Below are 22090 nucleotides of genomic sequence, written 5' to 3'. Positions count from 1 at the left end.
TGGTTGTCAACTGTGGGTATGTCCAAAGACCAGAAAGGTATCTGCAGCTGGTTTTGGTCAAAACATAAGCAGCCCTTCTCCTTGACCCTTACAAACCAGACTATTCTACAACAGATCAAATTGCTGAATGAAGGCAGTATGAAGGTTTTAAGATTATGGGGCAAGCTATGCTTTCTCAGGCACAAACTTCTCTTTGGAAACAATACTCTGGCTCTACTAGACGCTGTGTATATTACCATACTGTCTGTCTGTACTGTCTGCCATGAACTGGCTGCTTTCCTCCCCATCTCCCCAACATAGTTAGTCTGATGCCCAGAAACAAAGGAATTAATGCATACATATCTGAAATAAGGAGATGTCAATGACACTAGTTGATCACATCTATCTATAGCCTCACATCATAGCAAAAGGAACTGCCAATTGTGAAGAAAAAGATAATTCCACCATTGGCAGAATGACTGTAGTGGTTTCACTTATTGTCGTTTTTGTTTTTGTTTGGTTTGGTTTGGTTTTTGCTGTTGTTGTTTTGTCTTCTGCTTTCCTCTCTTCCTCCAAATTCAAGGAACCTACAGGCTATATGGGAGGCATATTTTTTCCAATCCCCTTACAGCTCTCTGAATTCTTCACAATGAGGCAAACAGAATTGCAAGAAATTATCTTGAAAAACTACAAAAGCCCTTGCCTCCGGAACAAAGAGTGGTATGGGTAATGAAATGCAACAGCTTGGGGTTTTTGTGCCTTTCATAGAAGTATATAACCCACTCCCCAAACTGTCATGCATAATTTGATACAAATGGGTTATCTGCCCTTCTGATTTAAACACAGAGCAGAACTGGCAGGAAAAAAAAATAAGTCACCTGTAAGTTATTGAGAAGGTAGTCGGCTCTCTGGGAGTCAGGATAAGGGTAATTAGCTGGGAAGTCCACACTCTAATTTGCCTGAAAAGAAACAAATGAAAAAAATTATATAGTATGTGTGTGTGCATGTGTATCTCCGTATGTGTGTTTACATTTTCAGCACGACTATTGCTTTAATCTGCCAAGATTCCATTTTCTCTCTCTGACTTTGAGTAAAACCCAGGTGCCATTGCCAATATTGTAATACTTATTTAATAGGCAGCAGTGGGTGGTAGCCTTTTTTTTTTTCTTTCTTTCTTTCCTTTTTTTTTTTTTTTTTTTTTTTTTTTTTTTTTTTTTTTTTTACCTGCTGAATTTCTCTTATTCCTTGCCAGGCACAGCTTTCACCCCTTACATCCACTGAACTTTGCAGAACAAGTCAGCTGTAAGGTGATTTTGCATGCCTGTTATTTTTCAGCTCCCAGTAATTTGCTCAACAAATAACAGAAAGCCCAGTTATTTGCTGTGAGCACGAAGGCCACTTCCTCCACTTGGAAACCCAGGATTCGCCACTTACATCTCAAATCTTGAGGATGCTGTTTTTTTTTTCAACATTTTAATCTTTTTCTTTGCCAACTATAGTTACAACGTATTTTCATATTTCACTTTTTATTTCACATTTCCTTTTTTTATCATCATGTTAGGAGCGAGGCATTTTGTATTTATTCTTTCATTCTAAACGTGCTGACAAATTTGTTTCTGTCCCCTAAAACTGAGCTTGTGGCAGAAAGACATGCATGTCTGTGTAAATTTTACACAGTAAAAGCAATGGATTACATGTCAATAAAACTGATGGGTGGGGTGTACTGACTTGCTGTTTGAAACACAGGTATAGAATCTAGTAGACTCTTGACATCTATGTAAACTCCTGACTCCATAGATATCAACCATGTACTGTATTTTTAGATGAAATTACATGCTAAAATATAACTTTAAATACACACATCCCCCTTAAAGGCAGCAACTCTAGGAAAACAGAAACATATGAGATGCAGATGTCTTCCCTCTAGTAGCCTTGTTGAATCTTCCTCATACTCGATCCTCTCCCCTGAGGACTGGTACTCTGCAGGCTACTACCCCTTTCCTCCCTCATCATCATGGCTGGCATCTGCTATATTCACTCGAAAACAGCAAACCAGCTGTATTTTAGCTGATGGTCTGAACCCTCTCCTTTCATTAGGGTGGCACTTTATATAATGCTGTTCTCCCAGCTTTACTGGGAAGGGATATGGTAACTACTGCCCGCCCAACTATTCCTGTCTGTTTCAATATAGAGAAATATAAGTTGGAAGATGTTCTTTCTCTTCTCTAAACCTCTTTTTTGCTAATAGACACCATTCACATTATACCCTCTGCTCATATTTACTGGGAAAGTGAATCCTTCCCACCTTTGCCGGGCAGCTCAGGATTTAAATTTGTGTTTCAGGAAAGTGGCAGATTATAAGCTCTTACAGACCTTGAAGGTGTCACATTAAAGAAAAGAGGAATGGTAACATCTCTCTATCCTGTCTGGAGTAAGTTTTTTACTAGTTTGTGATACAAATTGTTAGTAATTTCTGAAGGAGTTCGTGGATAAGAAAGAAAGAAAGTTATTTATTTATTTATTTATTTATTTATTTATTTATTCCCCAAGAGCAAGAAACTAGTTTGTGACCTGTTTTTCTTGTTTGTTTCTCCCATATCATGTTGGGCATATGGCAGATGCTTAATATTTAGCAATTAAGAGGGAGCAAATAAACATCAGGTTGAGGAAAGAAGTTATTGGTTTTTAAAAATAACATCTTGGTTCTCATGTATTCCAGAAAAATGAAGAAGGGGAGCTTGTCTAAGGAAAGAGAATATTCAAAGCATGAGCAACTGTCAATTTTATATTTATAGATAATAAATTTTCATATCTCCATTGTATGCTTACATTAGCCTACCAGCTTTATTTTCAATTAAAAAAAAATTTAGAAAGAGAAGTTAGAAAAGGTAGCTCTTATCCTTTTATAAGTGGAAACTAAGAATTTGTGTCATTTCTCCACAACATAAGACACTGAGAGATAGATTTTAAAATCACTGTTACCACTTTGTGGGCATTTCATCTATACATAGGGTTAAGGAAAATGGAAGTAGTTAATTAGAGAATACAAAATAGATAGTTCTGTACATGTTGACCAAAGGAGCATCACTTAATACCAATGTGGTCATAGTTAAGGAAATGAGGGGAGCCTGATTATTTAGAAGTTTGTTTAGATGGGGGCACTGGGTGGCTCAGTTGGTTAAACATCTGCCCTCAGTATAGGTCATGATTGTAGGGTTCTGGGATCAAGCCCCACATCAGGCTCTCTGCTCAGTGGGGAGCCTGCTTCTCCCTCTCCCTTTCCTTCTGCTTGCTGCTGTCCCTGCTTATACTCTCTCTCTCTCTCTGACAAAACACACACACACACACACAGACACACACACACACACACACAAACAAAATCTTCTTTAAGAAAAGTTTGTTAGATTACTTGGTTTTGGAGGAACAGAGATGGACTTTAGTTATCTATTATTCAAGAGATTTATTAAGTATTTTATAAAAAGTGTAGGTGAGTAAGAATTTCTGTGGGATAACTGATATTCTGTGATCTAAATCTGACCTGAAAATTCTAGACTGCAGTGACCCACCTGCCAGGGTATCTTTATTCCCCTTCCCTAATATAGACACAGATGCTGAAATTTATATACACATGTATGCCAAAGAAAAAAAGAAAATCAATTTTCCAAAGAAAATGGAATTATGATCAATATTTTTAAGTAAGTAGAGAAAAATCATTCATAAAAATTAGTCAATTCAATCTTATGGCTTATATACATCAAAATACAGCTGTTTGACCAGATGTTTTATTTATTTTGCTGGCTATATTATTGCGCTGTGATTGAGTCTTTTTCCTCCAATGCTAATATAGTTACTCTTTATAAAAATAAGCTCATCTGATGTCAACTATAAATGCATATGTTAGTTTTTAGTAGTGGTAATAATTTAAGGTTTACTGTGAAATAATTTTTGGATTAAAATGTGAAAATTACTGACAGTTTTCTAAAAATGCCATCAGAAAGACTGCAATATAAGTTGGTTATTTATTGAAATATTTGACAATTATACTGTGCTGAATATCAAAAAGCACAATAGTGAATATAAACAATCATCTCACAAATTTTAAAGGACCCAGAGGCAGGACACCTGGAATATTGATCCCTTTGCCTTTGTGTTTCTCAAGCCTAGGGAACCCTTCCTATGTCTTATCACTTCCCTTTTCTCCATTTAACCAAAAAGAAGGGGCCTCCCAGTATGATTTACTCCAGACCTTAAACCTACCTCAGATTTGGCCCTGAACGGTGCCTTTGAAGGCTAAAGGAGGTCCAGATGAAAGAGAGGCTGTCTGGAAAAGTCCACAGAGAAATGCATTACAGAGATTAACATGCCACAACCTCTTAATCAAAAACCCTGAACAAAAATCAACGGGCAGCAGAGGCGGCTTCCGGAAGTTGTTGAAGTAAAACTGTGGAGAGAAAGGACATCTGGACAGGAAGGAGGGGTTAAAATAATCTCTACAGCTCTGTGCTGACTAAAGAAGAATTGGAAAATACAAAGTCCTGGGAACAGTAAAAGGAATATCAAGCAGTGCCTTAAATTAATGTGGGAATTATTTTTTTTATGGATACACTCATTGTGCTGCATTTTAACAGGGCAACTTTTTCTTGTACACATATCATGTTCTAAACACTATTACTTGCTATAGAAGTGTCTTATTCCACCTTTTTATTAGTCTATTGGGATCAATGATACTGCTCTGTATGTGGTTGATAAAATTATTGTTAGATGGAACAGGATTTGGTCAGTCTTGAGTGTGAATGGATAGAGCTCTGAAGAGTTATGCCTGAAAAGTACGAGACCCAAAATCTAAACTGAAGTCTAGTTCCAAAGCCAAGCCTTTTTTTCCTAAACCTTTTTACTTTAAGAAATAAAATCATAGGGACATTCTTGAAAGATAAGAACACTTAAAATTTATTCTTTTGTAAGTGCAACATTAAAATCATGGACTCAGATATTTACTGTGCATCATAATTACCTGTCCAAAAAATTGCAATTCATTGATCCACTTTCAAACAATCCCATTCGGGAGATACGAGGCAGTCTTTGGGTACATTGAACACACTTTTAGAAACACTAGTGTTTTATTTATGGTTCTTCATCGCCAACAACTGAAATTGACTTTGGCTGAAGTAATCAGAAAGTAGAATACTTCTGTCCAAGCAGAAAGTGGCCTTCCAGAGATGTGCAAACTTTAATCTCAGGGGTCCAGGAATTTGTTACCTTGCATGGGCAAAGGGACTATGCAGATGTAAATTAAGGATCTTGAAGTAAACATGGGGCGATTATTCTGATTTTACAGATATAACCACTATAATCACCAGAGACTCTGTCAGTGAAAGAACAAAGCAGCTGAATCAGAATCAGAGAAGGTGATGTGCTGAAGGGAACAGAGAGGAAGAGGATCCTGTGGGGATGGAACTGCAAGTCAGAGAGACGCAATTGCTGATGTCAGGGATAGAAGGAGGAGCCTTAAAGCCGAGGAATGCAGACAGGTTCTAGAAAATGGAAAAAGAAAGGAAATACATTCTCCCCTAAACCCACAAGGAAGAAGGCAGCCCTTCCAACACCTTGGTTGCAGCCCAGTGACTCCCATTTCACACTTCTGATATCTAGAATTGTAAAAATAATAAATATGTGTTGTTTAAGCCACTGCATTCAAAATAATTTTTTTCAACAATAGGAAAGTAATACAGAGGCGCATTAAAGGATTTACCTCTATGTGTATCTCTGCAAGACAGACATAAGTTGGAGATATTGTGCATTCACTTCCAGATCACTGACTAAGCAAATATTGCAATAAATATTGAGCCAAATATTCTTTTTGGTTTCCTCATGCATATGAAACTTTTGTTCACATTACATTGTAGTCTATTAAGTGTGCAATAACTTTATGTCTAAAAAATGTACATACCTTAATTTTAAAAATGCTTTATTGTCAAAAAGTGCTAGCCACCAACTGACCTTTCAGTGACTGGTAATCTTGCTGGAGGAGGGTCTTGCTTCAATGTTGACAGTTGCTGACTGATCAGCATGGTGGTCATTGGAGGCTAGGGTGGTTGTGGCACTTTATTAAAATAAGACAGAGATGAAGTTACCACATTGATTGACTTTTCCTTTCATAAATGATTTCTCTATAGCATGCCATACTGTTTGATAGCATTTTACACATAGTAGGACTTCTTTCAAAGTTGGGGTCAATCATTTCAGACTCTGCAAATGCTTTATCAACTATGTTTATGTAATATTCTAATTCTTGGTTGTTATTTCAACAGTCTCACAAATTCTTCTCTAGGAGTAGGTTCCATCCCAAGAAACCACTTTCTGTACTCATCCACAAGAAGCAACTCCTCATCCATTAGAGTTTCATTGCGAGATTTCAGCAATTCACACCCATCTTCAGGCTCCACTACTAATTCTAGTTCTCTTACTATTTCTACCACTTCAACAGGCACTTTTTCCACTGAAGTCTTGACCCCCTCAAAGTCAAGTGGGCTGGAATCAACATCTCCCAAACTTCTGTTAATGTTAATATTTTGACCTCTTGCCATGAATCATAGATGTTCTTAATTGCATCTAGAATGGTGAATCCTTTCCAGAAAGTTTCAATTTGCTCTGCTCAGATCCATCAGTACAATGGCAGCTGTAGCTACCATTGTATTTCTTAAATTAGGAGACTTGAAAGTTGAAATTACTCTTTACCCAAGGGGTACAGAATGGACATTGTGTTAGGCATGAGAACAACATTAATCTCATTTTACATTTCCATCATCAGTGCTCTCAGCTGATCAGCTGCAATGACAGTGAGAAGTAATATTTTGAAAGAAATCTGTTTTTGTTTTTTTGTTTTTTGTTTCTTGTTTTTTGGTGTTTTTTGTTTTGTTTTTGTTTATTGTTTTTTGTTTTTGTTTTGTTTTGTTTTGTTTTTTTCCTGAGCAGTCATTCTCAACTGTGTGCTTAAAATATTCAGTAAACTCTGTTATAAACAGAGGTGCTGTCATCAGGCCTTTCTTGTTCTATTTATAGAATAATACACAGGCATAGTATATTTAGCAGAATTCTTGAAGGTCCTGGGATTTTTGGAATGGGCATTGATCATTGGCTTCACCTTAAAGTCACCAACAGCATTAGTCCCTAATTAGAGGGTCAGGCCATCCTTTGAATAATTAAAACCAATCATTGACTTCTCTCTAGCTATGAAAATCCTTGCTGGCATCTTTTTTTAATAGAAGACTGTTTCATCTCATTGAAAATCTGTTGTTTGGTGTAGCCACCTTCATTAAATATCTTAACTCGATCTTCTGGAGAACTTGCTGCAGTTTCTACAACAGCATGTTCTACTTCACTTTGCATTTTTATATTATGGAAACAGCTTCTTTCTTTAAACTTCATGAACCAACCTCGGCCACCTTTAAACTTTTCTTCTGCAGCTTCCTCACCTCTCTCAGCCTTCATAGAAATAAAGGCAATTGAGGACTTTCTCTGAACTAGGTTTTGGTTTAAGGGAATATTATGGCTGGTTTGATTTATCCAGACCACTAAAATTTTCAACATATCTATAATAAGACTGTTTTGCTTTATTATCATTCATGTGTTCACTGGAGCAGTTCTTTTAATTTCCTTCAAAATCTTTTCCTTTGCAACCATAGCTTGGCTAACTGGCACCAGAGACCTAGCTTTGGTCTATCTAGGCTTTCAACCTGATTTCCTCACTGAGCTTAATCATTCCTAGCTTTTGACTTAAAACGAGAGGCATGTAACTCTCCCTCTCACTTTTATACGTAAAGACCATTGTAGGGCTATTGACTGGCTTAATTGCAATATTGTTGTTTCTTGGGGAATAGGGAGGCCTGAGAAGAGAAGGTGGAATGGTCAGTCTGTGGAGCAGTCAGAACACATACCACAATTATCAATTAAATTTGCTGCCTTATATTAAGGCTACAGCTCATGATGTCCCAAAACAACTACAATAGTAACATCAATAATCACTGATCACAGGTCACCATAAAAAATAACAATAAAGAAGTTAGAAACATTGTGAAAATTACTGAACTGTGATGCAGAGACACAAAGTGAGCAAATTCTATTGAAAAAATGGTGCCTTTAGATTGGCTATACATGAGTTGCTACAAACCTTTAATATATTAAAAAAATGTAATATATGCAGAACATAATAAAGTCAAATGCAATAAAAACAAGGTATTCCTATACATAAAGTTATACTTCTGGGTGTGACACACACTATCTGTTCTCTGAGCAGATCCCTTTATACCCTATTATCCCATCATCAATTTATATGCCCTCGTCCTAACTGCTCATTATTTTTCTCTAATGGCATTAATAATTGGGAGCTTTTCCAGAGGACTTACTTTGGGCTACTGAAGCAAAAGTTTATGTTGAGAGTTTAAGTGTTCCAAGCCATTTTTACACCCCAAGAAATATATTCTAACATTCAGTAGTGACCTCTTTAGGAGCATTTTCTTCTCCATACAAATATGCATAGTTGTCTCAATCCTGATAACTACCTGATTACATTTTCATTCATATTAGATGTTCAGGTAATGTGTTTCAAAGGAACGAATCAATGAATGAAAAAATAAATAAATAAAAATACCCCCAAGACGGCTAGTCTTGTTTAGTTTTGACTGATGTAATCAAATTATCCCAATAAATATATATTACTCCAGTTACTCTAAGAAAAATAAGGAAATCTATTTAAATGGTTTGTTTTCTTTTTACTATTAATGGGGTGTGATAAGTAGGGATGTATTTTGGATCTCTCTCTGGCATACTTAAACACATGAATAACATCCACTGAAGTTTCTTCTTAGCCAAGAGTTACCCTTAGAGAAATTTCATCAGTGATGAAATGACAATAGTTGTCTGTCTCAACAGTTAATTTATAAATTGTGCACAAAAGACTCATAAACTTCTCAGTGTATTTAGCTTTAAATATGGCAATTAAGGAAACTATGTCCACTTGAACAGAAAATACCAGAAAGCCAATAGATTGACATTCAAAGTGTTCAGACTCATTCAGAATATATACATGCTTTCCTTGGCTTGCTAACATTATTCAGCATAAGGAAAAAGAAAGCTATACTGATTTGAATTTGTCAACTTCTACTGCACCATCTCTAATTTTACCATTTTGGTTGAAATAATATTTCTCTCAAAATAATTTTTTAAAGATATAAAAACTATAAGACATTTTATAAGCCTACTTATTTTTCTTCTTCTTTTAACGTAAAAAAATAAGTCAGCTGGGTGACTCGGTTAAGCATCCAACTCTTGATTTCAGCTCAGGTCTTGACCTCAGGGTTGTGAGTTCAAATCCTGAACTGGGTTCCACATTGGGTGTGGTGACTATTTAAAAAACATGAGGTAAAAATGGATAATTATTTATGGTTAAAAACAATGTTTTACTTAAATCACTTATGAACTAGGTACTTTTTAAAAATCCTATTCATTTATTTGAGAGAGTGAGTAAACAACTGAGAGAGAGAGAAAGTGCATGATTAGAGGGAGAGAGAAAAGCAGACTCCTCGCTAAGTAAACCGCCTAATGTGGAGCTTAATCCCAGGACCCTGAGATCATGACCTGAGCCAAAGGCAGAGGTTTAACTGACTGGGCCATGCAAGCAGTCCCAATGAACTAGGCATTTTTACAAAATTATGGTTTTGAGGTACAGTAATACAAAAGTCAAAAAATGAAACAGAATAAAGTAAAACACTCAGCTTGTTTAAGGCGATTTAATTTAAGATATGGGAGGACCTCAAAAATAATTTGAGAAATTATTAGCTAGTCAACAATTATTGTAAATATTGTCTATAATGAGTGCTCGCTTCGGCAGCACATATACTAAAATTGTAAATATTGGCTATAATGAAGAAAAAATTTAGTTAGAATCATACCTCATGTCATACACAGCAACAAACACCAAAATGCTTTAAAGAACCAAAAACCAAAACAACTATTAAAGAAAAATGTAAAATAAAAGTTTACATAACTTTGAATAATAAAACTTCTTCCTAAAAAGAACCAAAATCAAAAGCAACAAAGGAGGGGCGCCGTGGCTCAGTTGGTTAAGAGACTATCTCAAGCTCAGGTCATGATTCCAGGGTCCTGGGATGGAGCCCTGCATCGGGCTCCCTGCCCATCCCTGCTCCCTACTTCTCTTTCTCCCTCTGCTGCTCTTCCTGCTTGTGTCTCTCACTCTCTCTGTCAAATAAGTAAATAAATCTTAAAAAAAAAAAAAAGCCACAAAGGAATAAACAGATTTGATCATGCCAAAATATTTAATTTTATTATGATAAATTGAACTTCTAAAACATTAAGATATAAATTATAGTTGGAAAAGTAATTTGTACCACATTTAATAAACAAAGAATTAATATGCAGAGAAAACAATATACAAATATACAACTATACAACTAAGAAAATTACATATATTCTAATAATAAAAATGAGTATGGTTTAATTAGTCAATTCACAGTCAAATAAACACAAATGACAAAAATTTAAATTTTTATGTCTTTGTTTATAATCAGGAAGACATGTATTAAAAATCACAGTGAGGTCTCTCATTAGATGAACAAAAAATTCAAATGGTTGAAAAATTATGTGAGAAAATAAGAACTGTTCTCTGTTGTTGATGGAGTGTATATTAGAAAGGGCTAATAAGCCACCAAAAATTTAGATGACTCTATCTTTAAGTTCAGAAATTTCCTTTCTACAATATTATCCTTGATAAATATTTTCACATGTGCAAAACAATATAAATATGAAGCTTATTGTGATATTGTCCCATAACTTTGAAATATTGACATAACCTAAGACCCTTCAAGAGGGGAATTGTATGTTATATATTTTGGGATCTTCATTATACAGAATATGACACAACCATTAAAAACAATAAAGTCTTTGTGAAATGACATTGAAATATTTCCAGAATATATCATTCAGCAAAAAATAAAGTTTCAGAGCATACATATTATGAAACTATGCATGTTTTAAAAAATAAGTCATTTGTGTAAAATGCACACTTTTAAATGCATAGAAAGGATTTTGACCAGTCAAAATTGGAGACGTCTTTTTGGAAGGGATTGTGTGAGGCAAAGAAAATGAAGGATATTCCATTTTTAGGTTTTAAAATATAGTGTGAATATTTTATAACATGAAATACATGTATTTTATTATTAAAAAGGCAAAAATAAGTTCTTTAAAAAGCATTTCTACATTTTGAAGTTAGAACTAAAACCTTCATTGATGTGAGAATATTCAGATCCTTAATAACTAATTACCCTCTAAGTCATACTATTTTTCTTACCAGAGAGCATGAGCAGGACTTCTAAATCAATTATGTAAATTAAATATCTGCTATAAAATACATAGCAAACACAAGCTTTTCAAGAAGATCACTACTGATATCTTACAGCTTAATTTGCTATGCATAGCGTCCCACTTGAAAGATTCCGAAATTCCATCAGTATAATAAATTTAATTATAACAAGAATTTTGAAATTATGAATTTATGTTCCTATTCCTCCTCTGTACTAGATTTTTAATTCTTGATCCATTGGCTTTGATTCCACTTTGAGGTTGTCCTCTTTTTCCTTAGCAAAGCAATTCAGGAGAGACTTAATTTAGGAGCACTTTCTCACTTTCCTTCAAACATTTTCAGCTTGGTTTTATATCAATGGGTTTCTAATACACTCTTATGATCCTCTAAATAATTTATTGATTTGCTTTGAGAAGTATTTGACCCTCCTCCATTTGGCCATTCCTTCTAGGCTAAAATTCAATACATATCTAAGATGAAATTCAGCCTTGAGAAGTAAAACAAATCTATGGACATCTCAGGATGACATCTCAGAAACACATGGTTGGGTTGAATTTATATACACTATTTCTATGATTCCAGAAACAGAAGAAAGAAATTCCTCGAGATCCGGCGTGATTAACAACGAAATAAAATGATTGTGGTGAGCTTCAGCCCAACGGCGACATCCCAGGAAACTGACAGAATTGAGGCAGCTCCTAGGACGTCAACGCAAAGGTTGAGGGAGCCTGCCAAGGAGCCAGATGCTGCTATCAAAGGCAGGAAAAATGGACTGCAGTTTGGTTTGTTTCCTGTGATTAGCACCAGCAGCACCCGTCACTCCCTTCTCTAGATTAATTAGTAAAATCTGGTGTGAAGAATTTCAGTAAAATGTTTGTTCAAAAGGGGGAAAAGAAACATCTGTTTCAGAGTCGGTTTTTTTTCCCCCTTCGTCAAAGTCTGTAAATGTGTGTTTGTGTGCCTATATTGTTTTTTATATTTTGTTTCTCAGTTTAGTTTGGGATGTTAAAACAGTGCTCAAGCGCAATGAAAGGCAATGATGTTTGTGCCTTATCTTAGGACACTTTTCCCGGTATTAGTTCCATAGATCATGATTCCATGATTTCTGCTTTTCTTTTATCTTCTTTCTCGCTTTCTTTCCTTCTTTCCTTTCTCTTTGCCTACTTTCTTTCTTTCCTTTGTCTTTCGCTTGTTTTAATGATAAAAGCAGCTCTTTATGTCATAGGTTGGTTTTATTTAAGAAGCAATGGGATGCATTAAGAACCAAAACTCTTCCCACAACAGCAAACTCAAATAGAACCATGCTCTATTGAGAAAAGTCGAGGAGACCATGACCTGAAATAGTCATAGGGTAAGATACCATCTCACACCAGTCAGAATGGCTAAAATTAAGTCAAGAAATGACAGGTGTTGGCGAGGTTGCAGATAAAAGGGAACGCTCCCAAATTATTGGTGGGAATATAAGCTGGGGGGCAGCCACTTTGAAGTATGGAGTTCCCTCAAAAAGTTAAAAACAGAGCTACCCTATGACCCAGCACTTGCATTACTGGGAAAAATGAAACAAGACAGAACAAGAGAGGGAGACAAATCTTAAGAGACTCTTGGTTTCAGGAAACAAACAGGGTTGCTGGGCGGAGGAAGTGGGAGGGTTGGGGTGGCAGGGTGATGGACATTGGGGAGGGTATGTGCTATAGTGAATGCTGTAAATTGTGTAAGACTGATGAATCACAGACCTGCACCCTGGAAACAAATAATACATTATATGTTAATAAAAAAAAATCTTAGAAAAAAAAGAAAGAATACTTAGTTGAATAGAGAAATACATTATAACTACAATCAGGAATTTCATTATCTTACTCTTTCTCATTTGTTTTAAAGGATATGTCAGACTGCATTAGGGTTATTTAAACAGAATGAACCTTTGAGTCACATGTATTAGATTACTTCTCCATCTATCATCTCATAGGTTTTAGAGTCCTATCTGTATAGGAAGCTGGGCAAGCTACATGCTCAAGGTTAAAACAGGCACATGAATGAGGCATCTTCATCTGAGCCCATTCACTGAACATCTCTCTCTATCACGTTCTTCTCTCTCCATCTCTATTCAGCTACTTATGAAGTGTCAACATATCACTCATCTGGCAAAATATAATTTATTTCAATAGCCTTTTCTTGGGAAAATTAGACACATGTTTTTCCACCACGTGTACTAGGGCATACGCATGCTACATCTCCATGACACAGATCTCCAGGGTGACCTTCAAGGGGTTCTTGCTTCTAGCACTTTCAGATGCCTGTACTTTCTTAGTCAGTAGCCAAAGACAGTAAATATCTAATTAGTTACAAAATTGGATATAATTCTTTTTAGTGTTAATGTATGCACAAGTTATAGCTATCTGAAAAGAGATGTGTCATCATAAAAGGAACACTCCAGATAGTTAAAATATTTAGAAGCATGATTTATTGGTGAAATTATTGTGTATAGTTTGAAGATTTGCCTTATGGCCTTTTTGAAATCTACTTATTGAGCTTTCAAAGACAACCAAAATCTCCTATTTACTTCTCTCATGATTTAATAGTGCAATTGAGGGAATATTAATACAAATATCCAGGGCCTGAGAAAAAACATCAGGCTCTGTGATGATCATAGTGTTTATTTATTGAGCTTTTGTTTATTTATTTAGTTTTATTTATTGAGCTTATTTATTGAAATTTTCAAGGTAAAGGACAAATATGTACCACATGGAATTACTTTATTTTCACTCTCAAAGTTCATTTACCTAAATCATTTTGATATTCCATTTATAACTAAATTGTTGCATAGATAAAGTATAGAACACTTAGTTTGTTTTTATTTTAAGAATATTGTAATAAATATGAAGAGATCTTAAATTTACCTAAGTTGGATAAGATAGAATACATCTGATGACAATAAATCTGTACTTACATTTACAACTGGCAATACCAGGTCACATACTTTGAAACATACTGTTTATATACGCTACATATGTTGGGTATACAGAATCCAAATAACTAAACTTAAAGTAAATATGACACTTTGTTCAGCTACAAATTCAGCTGTGTGCAGTTTTTGTCTGACAACTTTCTGTATCCTCATGATGAAATTAGTTTTAATAATTAAATTTGAGTTTAACTGGAGAATTTCATTTAATTTTTAAATTTAATACTGGTCCCTCTAATTATTTAATTTTCATCTTAAATTTCTTATTATGTCAAACAGGAAGTTTTAACCATCCAAGCAAAAGCTTTATTACTAAAGTGAATTGTCATTGCTTGGAAAAGAGCCAGTGATATTTACATGCTGAAATTTTAAATTGTGGCACAAGAGATCATGGAATCATTTTTTAAGGATGTATTTAAACAACTTTGTTTCATTGAACCATATTTTACAAAGTGTTTCACAGATAGAAAAACACAATTATGATTTTTTTAACTTTTAATTATTTTTAACTTTTAAAACTTTTTTTAACTTTTAAGATTTTTAATAACTATTAAAAGTTTTTAAAATTTCTTTTCAGAAGAAATTAATGTGCCCTCCCTAATACCCACCACCTTGTTCCTCCAACCTCCCATCCCCACCCCTTCAAGACCCTCAGGTGGTTTTTCAGAGTCCATATAATTTTTAATTATATTTGTATTTGAAACAGTTTAAAAAATACTGACATACATACTGTTAAATATGAATAGCTTTAAAAATGAACACTTTTTCTAAAGAACTATGTGCACATGAAAACCTACTATAAATCGGTCACATTTTTAGTAATATAATAACTAAAGGAGAAATTTTCATAATGATTTCAAAATTCTGGAAATTAAAATTTTTCTCAAAACAATAACATTTTTGGATTTTGAAATGAAATACGATGCAAAAGGTTTGAAGTCTAAATGAGATCTTAGAATGCAATTCGTAAAATTCCAATATGTCAATTTTTGAAGACAAGAAATTCTGTCATCAATCACAGGATATTTGAAAATAAAGAAAAATAACTTATGTCCATTTATTTATTTATTTATTTATTGAAGGGAGAGAGAAAGAAGGAGGTGGGGGAAGGACTGTGAGAGTCTTAAGCAGACTCTGCCTTGAGAGTAGAGGCAGACCCTGGGCCTCCATCTTGAGATCCTGAGGCCATGACCTGAGCTGAAACCAAGAGTCACATGTTTACCTGATGTGCCACCCAGGCCCCCTGAAGAAAAATAACTCCCGAAAATCACAGAAATATATGGAAAGTGTGAGGTGGTGAAGCCTATTTGATACCACAGGAAAATGAATGTGTCATCAATTTGTATAATATAATTTTTACCAATCCACTTTGAAAGGTATTTTTTCTCTATTGTTTTGTTTTTCTAGCTAAAAGGCAGAAACTAAATCACAGGTAAAAGCTTAGCTTTCTCTCTTCCATTACAATTGTAAAAGTTTCTTCAATATATAAGGTCTGGCTATCAATATATATAAAGTAGACTTTTCATGTTTAAGTTTTAAAAATATATTTGTACAATAATGTTTTATATTTAGTCATAAAATGTTTTGAAAACCATTACATGTTATCAAACATAAAACTACTGTATCAGTTTTTGCAAATGTAGAATACAACTGTATATAATTGTTCACATTTTTAAAAAATACTTTGAAGTCAGGAGATGTGTGTGTAGCATTCCTAATTATAAGATTGGAAAGCTGAATAAAATGAGCAATGGTGATATTCTGGATATTAAGGGTAAGTTGGTAATAGGATCATGTCAATGATAACTGTTTTTTAGGATAATTTTATAATTACAATAATTTTGGAAACCACATAAATCTAAAATAATTGGGGTTTAGATTTTCCTATGAATACCTATCATGATCATCTAATTTTACTTCTGAAGAATTTTAATATGATATTAAGGGTAATGAGCAATCTTATGTCTTTAAATGTAAGGATACAACTTATATGCATGTGTATATTTTCTAGTTTTATATTTGTGTCTTTGTGATTATGTAATATTTAAGAATAACAATTTTTAATTTAATATGCTGATTCAAATATCAAGGATGCAGTGAAATTTAAATAATGTTCCTCTGATCTTAATTTCCTTCTTAATATTTCTTGATTTTTGTTTTTAATTTCAACAAAGAACATGTCTTTTACAATAAAAAATGGATTATTTTTATAAAAAATGTATGCCACCATCTTAACCAAGGTGATACAACAGAAAATCCTTGATATCTGGCTACCTTAAAAAAAAATGTAGGTTTACTCACACGAGAAACACTCTTCCTCCTTCTTGTAATAGCAAAGAAATGGAGAACACACACAAGTTCCTAATGATTTCAATCTAGATGAGACAGAGACAGTCTACTGGCCTGTTTTGGTAGTGAAATTTGGTATCACTGCTTGTGAAATTTGGTAACACAAGGAACAAATACAGATCTCATGAGGAGTTATGTCCTGATGAATCCATTGTAATTTGGAAATGCATTAAATACTCCTAACCTATTGAACACCATATCTTAAACTAGCCTACCTTAAATGTGTTCAGAACATTTACACTAGTCACAGTTGTGCAAAATCTTCTAACAAAGCCCAATTTATAATAAAGTATTGAATAGCTCATATAATATTTATTGAATACTATACTGAAAGCAAAAATCAGAATGGCCACACAGGTGTAGATGGATGTAAATGTAGTGTTGTTTATCCTCAGGATCATGTGGCTTACTGGAAGCTGTGGCTTGTTGGCACTGCCCATAATCATGAGGGTATTGTATCACATATCACAAGTCCAAGAAAAAAATCAAAACTCAAAACTCAAAGTACAGTTTGTATTGAATGTGTATGACTTTCACATAACTGTAACATTGAAAAGTCATGAGTTGAGCCATGTAAGTAGGGAATTGCCTACATACTTGCCAAATATTAACTCTTTCTGCTGCACACACCTATTCTTTCTATATACACCTTATGGATTAAGGGTGACAAGCTGGGGCGCCTGGGTGGCTCAGTTGGTTAAGTGGCTGCCTTCGGCTCAGGTCATGATCCCAGTGTCCTGGGATCGAGCCCCACATCGGGCTCTCTGCTCAGTGAAGAGTCTGCTTCTCCCTCTGCCTGCTGCTCTGCTTACTTGTGATCTCTCTATCTCTCTGTCAAATAAATAAATAAAATCTTAAAATTTTTTTTTTTTTAAAAGGTGACAAGTTTACAACAATGTTTAGTTTTCTAGATTATCCCACTTACAATGTTAAATCTGATCCTTAGGCAACTGGGATGGTCATCTTTATGCATCAGTTTGGCTAGGCTCTGGTACCCAGTGATTTGGTGAAATACCAACCCAGCTTTTGTTGTAAAGATATTGCTGTGCTGTTGTTATTTTTAGATGTGAACAACATTGAGATCAGTGGACATTGAATAAAGTAGACTGTTCTACATAATATGGGTGGGCCTTATCCAATCAGTTGAAATTCTTAAGAAACACTGAAGTCCCATAAAAGAGGAATGGATTCTGCTTGTTAGACCACCTTATGCTCAAGATATCAAATTCAAGGGGCACCTGGGTGGCTCAAGCATGAAGTGTCTGCCTTCAGCTCAGGTCATGATCCCAGAGTCCTGGAACTGAGCCCCGCATTGGGCTCCCTGCTTGGCGGGAAACCCGATCTCCCTCTCCCACTCCCCCAGTTTGTGTTCCCTCTCTCGTTGTGTCTCTCTCTGTCAAATAAATAAAAAAAAAAAAAAAAGATTTCAAATTCAAATTAACTCAACTCTTGCTGGAGTTAACCTCTTAAAGAAGTCTCTCTCCTCCTCTCTCTGTCCTTATTTATATTTATGTATATATTATAATTATATACAATAAATATATACATGCATATATATGATCTCAAAAAGTCGTAAATACTAAATTTTCTATGCACCAAATCTGAAATTCTGACATAGAGGAAAATATTTGAAATTACAAATCTCAGAAAATCCAACATAATTAACACCTCCAATAATTTGCCACTAGAGACCAAAAAAAAAAACCAAAAAACCAACAAACAAAAAACACCCTAAAGGCATCATCTCTGAAAGGATTCATCCTTTTATTCCATCTCACCTCCAATTATGCTTCTATTCATAATTTGTTTCCTTACAAAAATAAAGGAAAACAAAAACAAAGAAAGAAAAGCTATAGTGTATTTTATTCCATGCCAATCCTTAGTTTGTAGTTCTCCATTACAGACATGATTACCTATCTGTAAAAAAAGGGACCTGCATTGGTATAAAGTCTTGTGAGGTTTGGCAACTTTGTTTTATCTTTCCCAATTTGGTTTATCTTTCCTATTTCCTATAATATATGTCATATTTTTCCTGGCTATGGATTTAACAGGCTTCCCAGGTTTAATTTGTGTCCAGTGGGAGCACTATGTTTGCTTGGTTTTGAGGTTGACACTTCTCTTTGGATACTTACCATATGTTTTTACAATATATATTATACCATGTTCCTGTTTTCTCAGTGCATATTTTTATATGTGGGGGTTAACTAGAGCAAAATGAACAGATTAAATTATATTTCAGTCATAGTCTGGCTTAATTTTCACTTGAATTCATTTCAAACTAAATGTTTCATCCCCATTCATCTTTATGTATTCAACTGTATCCCATGGATGTTTGCCATTTAAACACCTGGTAGTTTTCCCCTCCTGGCAGATTCTTGGACTTGTCCTAGCTTTTCTAGTGCTTTGGTAGAATTAAGGACATTATTTTTCTCAAAGGTGAGGAGGGTCTGGGGGGAACCTTAATGTAACTTATTTCCTTGCCAAAGATGTGTTATGGGTTTGAGAGGTAAATTTCATAGCTACAACTCTCCCTCCAGGGTTCCATACTTGTTATGAATGTAAATCTTCACAGTACATTTGTGAGGGTTTAGAAGGTAGAAGCAGCATAGAGTCATTGCCAAAAAGCACCAATAAATAGCAGTGCTTTCAATGTCCATCTATTAACTAAGAAGTTCAGAAGACTCAAAAATATAATTGTAACACAAGATCAACACTGCATCTTTCATTGTGCATCCACTGGATGTGTAGTTTAACAACTAAAGAATTAAGAGTTTTAATCATATTTTATTTCATCAAAATGTGACAGTGTCATGTTATTTTTGCCCTTCCCACCAATGCCCATTTCTATCTCCCCATGCTATACTTTAGCAAATTTGTTTTGTATGATTTTGTCTAATCTCTCAATAAATTCTACTGCAGTTTAAATGATGGATTAAGATCAACAATAATGGAACAATCCTGCCAGCCCTTTCTACTCCAGTGGTTGGCATGCCCTACATTGTAACAGGGCAGACTTCCCTATTAGAGATAGACTTGACCTCAATATAGATTAGTTCTTTCTGGGTAACGATTTCACACCAAACAGAGAAAGACAAGAGCAAATTACAACAGATTCTTCAAATAGTTCCTGCAACCACAAATGTAGTATGTTTGGAGTGGGAAGCATTGTTAATGATGCATACATTTTCCCAACCACAAGCAGACATTGATCAAAACCAGTCAGTAGCAGTGTGTGTATGTGTGTGTATATGCTAGGTATAAAATTCAATATTGAAATAATTATTAAGTATGGAAAAATGTCCTAATTTAAAAAATATACACTTGTGAAGTCAAGGTCAGACTCTGATATCTGTCTTTTCTGTGTGTAGAGAACTAGTCTGAAAAAGAGAATACCACTTTGCAAAGCACTAAAAGTGAGTCAGAACTGTTTTCACAGTAACATGAAATCAAGTTAATTCAGTGACATAAGGAAAGATCTATCAAACTTTGGCTTGGTAAATGTATATAATAAATATTCAGTGTCAATTTAATCTAAAGAAAAAATTATTTGGCAAAATACAAACACCTATTTGAATTACTGTTACTCTTTCCATTTCCCCTTTTAATTGATTTTTAGGATATATTTTTATCTCTCTTTAGGAGCATATGCCTAGATCACAGTTCTCTAACAGAAAATATGCTATCAAAAATATCATAAATATTTGTTATATATGTTTGCTATATGTATAACAAATATATGTATCTTCATATATATTCATGCATATGAATAGTTCAGTGATTTCCTAGTTGTAAGGTATAAATTCATGTTCCACTAAAATTTGACTCAAATTTAATTTTAAATATATCTAAATTTTGTATATTTAAAAACAGAATAATTAAAAGTCATACACAAAGTAATGCATGCCAAAATTACATGTGTCTCTGGGTAAGTATCCTTTAACTATTTTAACTTGAGTTAATAAAACTATCCATTAAAAAACAAAAGCAAAAAAACAAACAAAACCAGAGAGTCTTGTCATACTCAATCTGAGTTACGTGATATTTTATGTCAGTTTATTTAAGTAAATCTTGGGATTTATAATTATGCAATTTTATTTATAAATGGGGTTCTACCTTTATAATAATTTTGACAAGTTTTTTTTTCTGTTCCTCACTATTTTGCATAGTATTCAGCAGAAAAACATATTTTCCACATTACTCTGAAAATTTTTTTTCTCTGTATGAAGAAGAGAATGATGTCAATAGAGCCTATTAGATGGGGATGCTTTTATCTCTTTTGTTGGGTTTCGTTGCCTTTCGTTTGCTGAGCTAGAGATAAGCAACTTAATAAAGTCCACTAAGTAGGAGAAGAATCATTCATAATTTTAAATAAGCTGTCACAATAGGGATCTGGCACTCTAAGATACAACTGAACTTTCTCAAGCTTCTTCCCATAATTAGATCTATTTTTGTTTGTACAAATATACAATTCTGTAAATATTTTGTGATTCTATAAAAAAAATCCTGAAAATACTCCTGTTTTCCTTTTCTTTGCCTTATAAATTATATTATTATATAACCTTAAATAAAAGATCATGATAGTCCAATTTCTGTGAGGAAGACTTTAAGGTCACATTAAGCATGCAATGGCTTTGTTTGGAGAAAACTTCAAGAAGAAAATGAAATGAACAGAATAATAAATAAAATAAAATAAAATAAAATAAAATAAAATAATATAAAAAAGGAGCCATGGAGTATTGGGACAATTGTCACACCACAGTGTCGGTCTAACCTTGAATGAAGAGAAGGAAGGAGAGATGTTTTAAATGTTCTAGTCTCTTGAAAGGTGTGGCAAGGTCATCAAGGAGTTTTGATCTACTCAAGATCTACTCAGCCATCTGGGGTGTATTTAGTTTTCCAAGAACAAGCTTGCTATAATATCCCTGACATGCTCAGTCACTAGCTTGGAGCCCATAGGAAATGTAGATTCTGTTCAACATGTTAATGAGTTTCTGTTCAATGCAGCAAGCGGCTGGAGCCTTTCTCCATCATATTACTTTAGGTGAAAGCCTGGAGGCAAATTGTCATCTTTGCTATAGGATTGGATTGTTCTGGAAAATACCCTTGAGCCTTGCTCTCTTATGTGACAAAATCAGATCAACCTTTTAGAGAAAGAATAAAAATCCACAAGATGGAAGAAATTCCACAGCATGGTAAGCACATAAAATTTTTTAAAATGAAATAAACCACAAGATAAGTGGTAAGGTGGTGCTCAGCACAGCACGGGAGTCATCCTAGTCTCATTCACCCTCTCTTCCTTTCCAGTGTGGGAGGACAGCAGGGGGCTCCAAAATCACAAGGAAATTAACTGAAATTTCATTTCATTTTGAAGCATGGGGTCACTAACATATTTGATCTGATCAAGTATCAGTGTTATTCTTCAGGAA

Source organism: Mustela nivalis, assembly GCF_964662115.1.
Source record: "Mustela nivalis genome assembly, chromosome: 6".
In the NCBI taxonomy this organism is placed as follows: Eukaryota; Metazoa; Chordata; class Mammalia; order Carnivora; family Mustelidae; genus Mustela; species Mustela nivalis.
The sequence above is the reverse complement of the archived record's forward strand: the minus strand, read 5'-3'. Positions refer to the sequence as shown.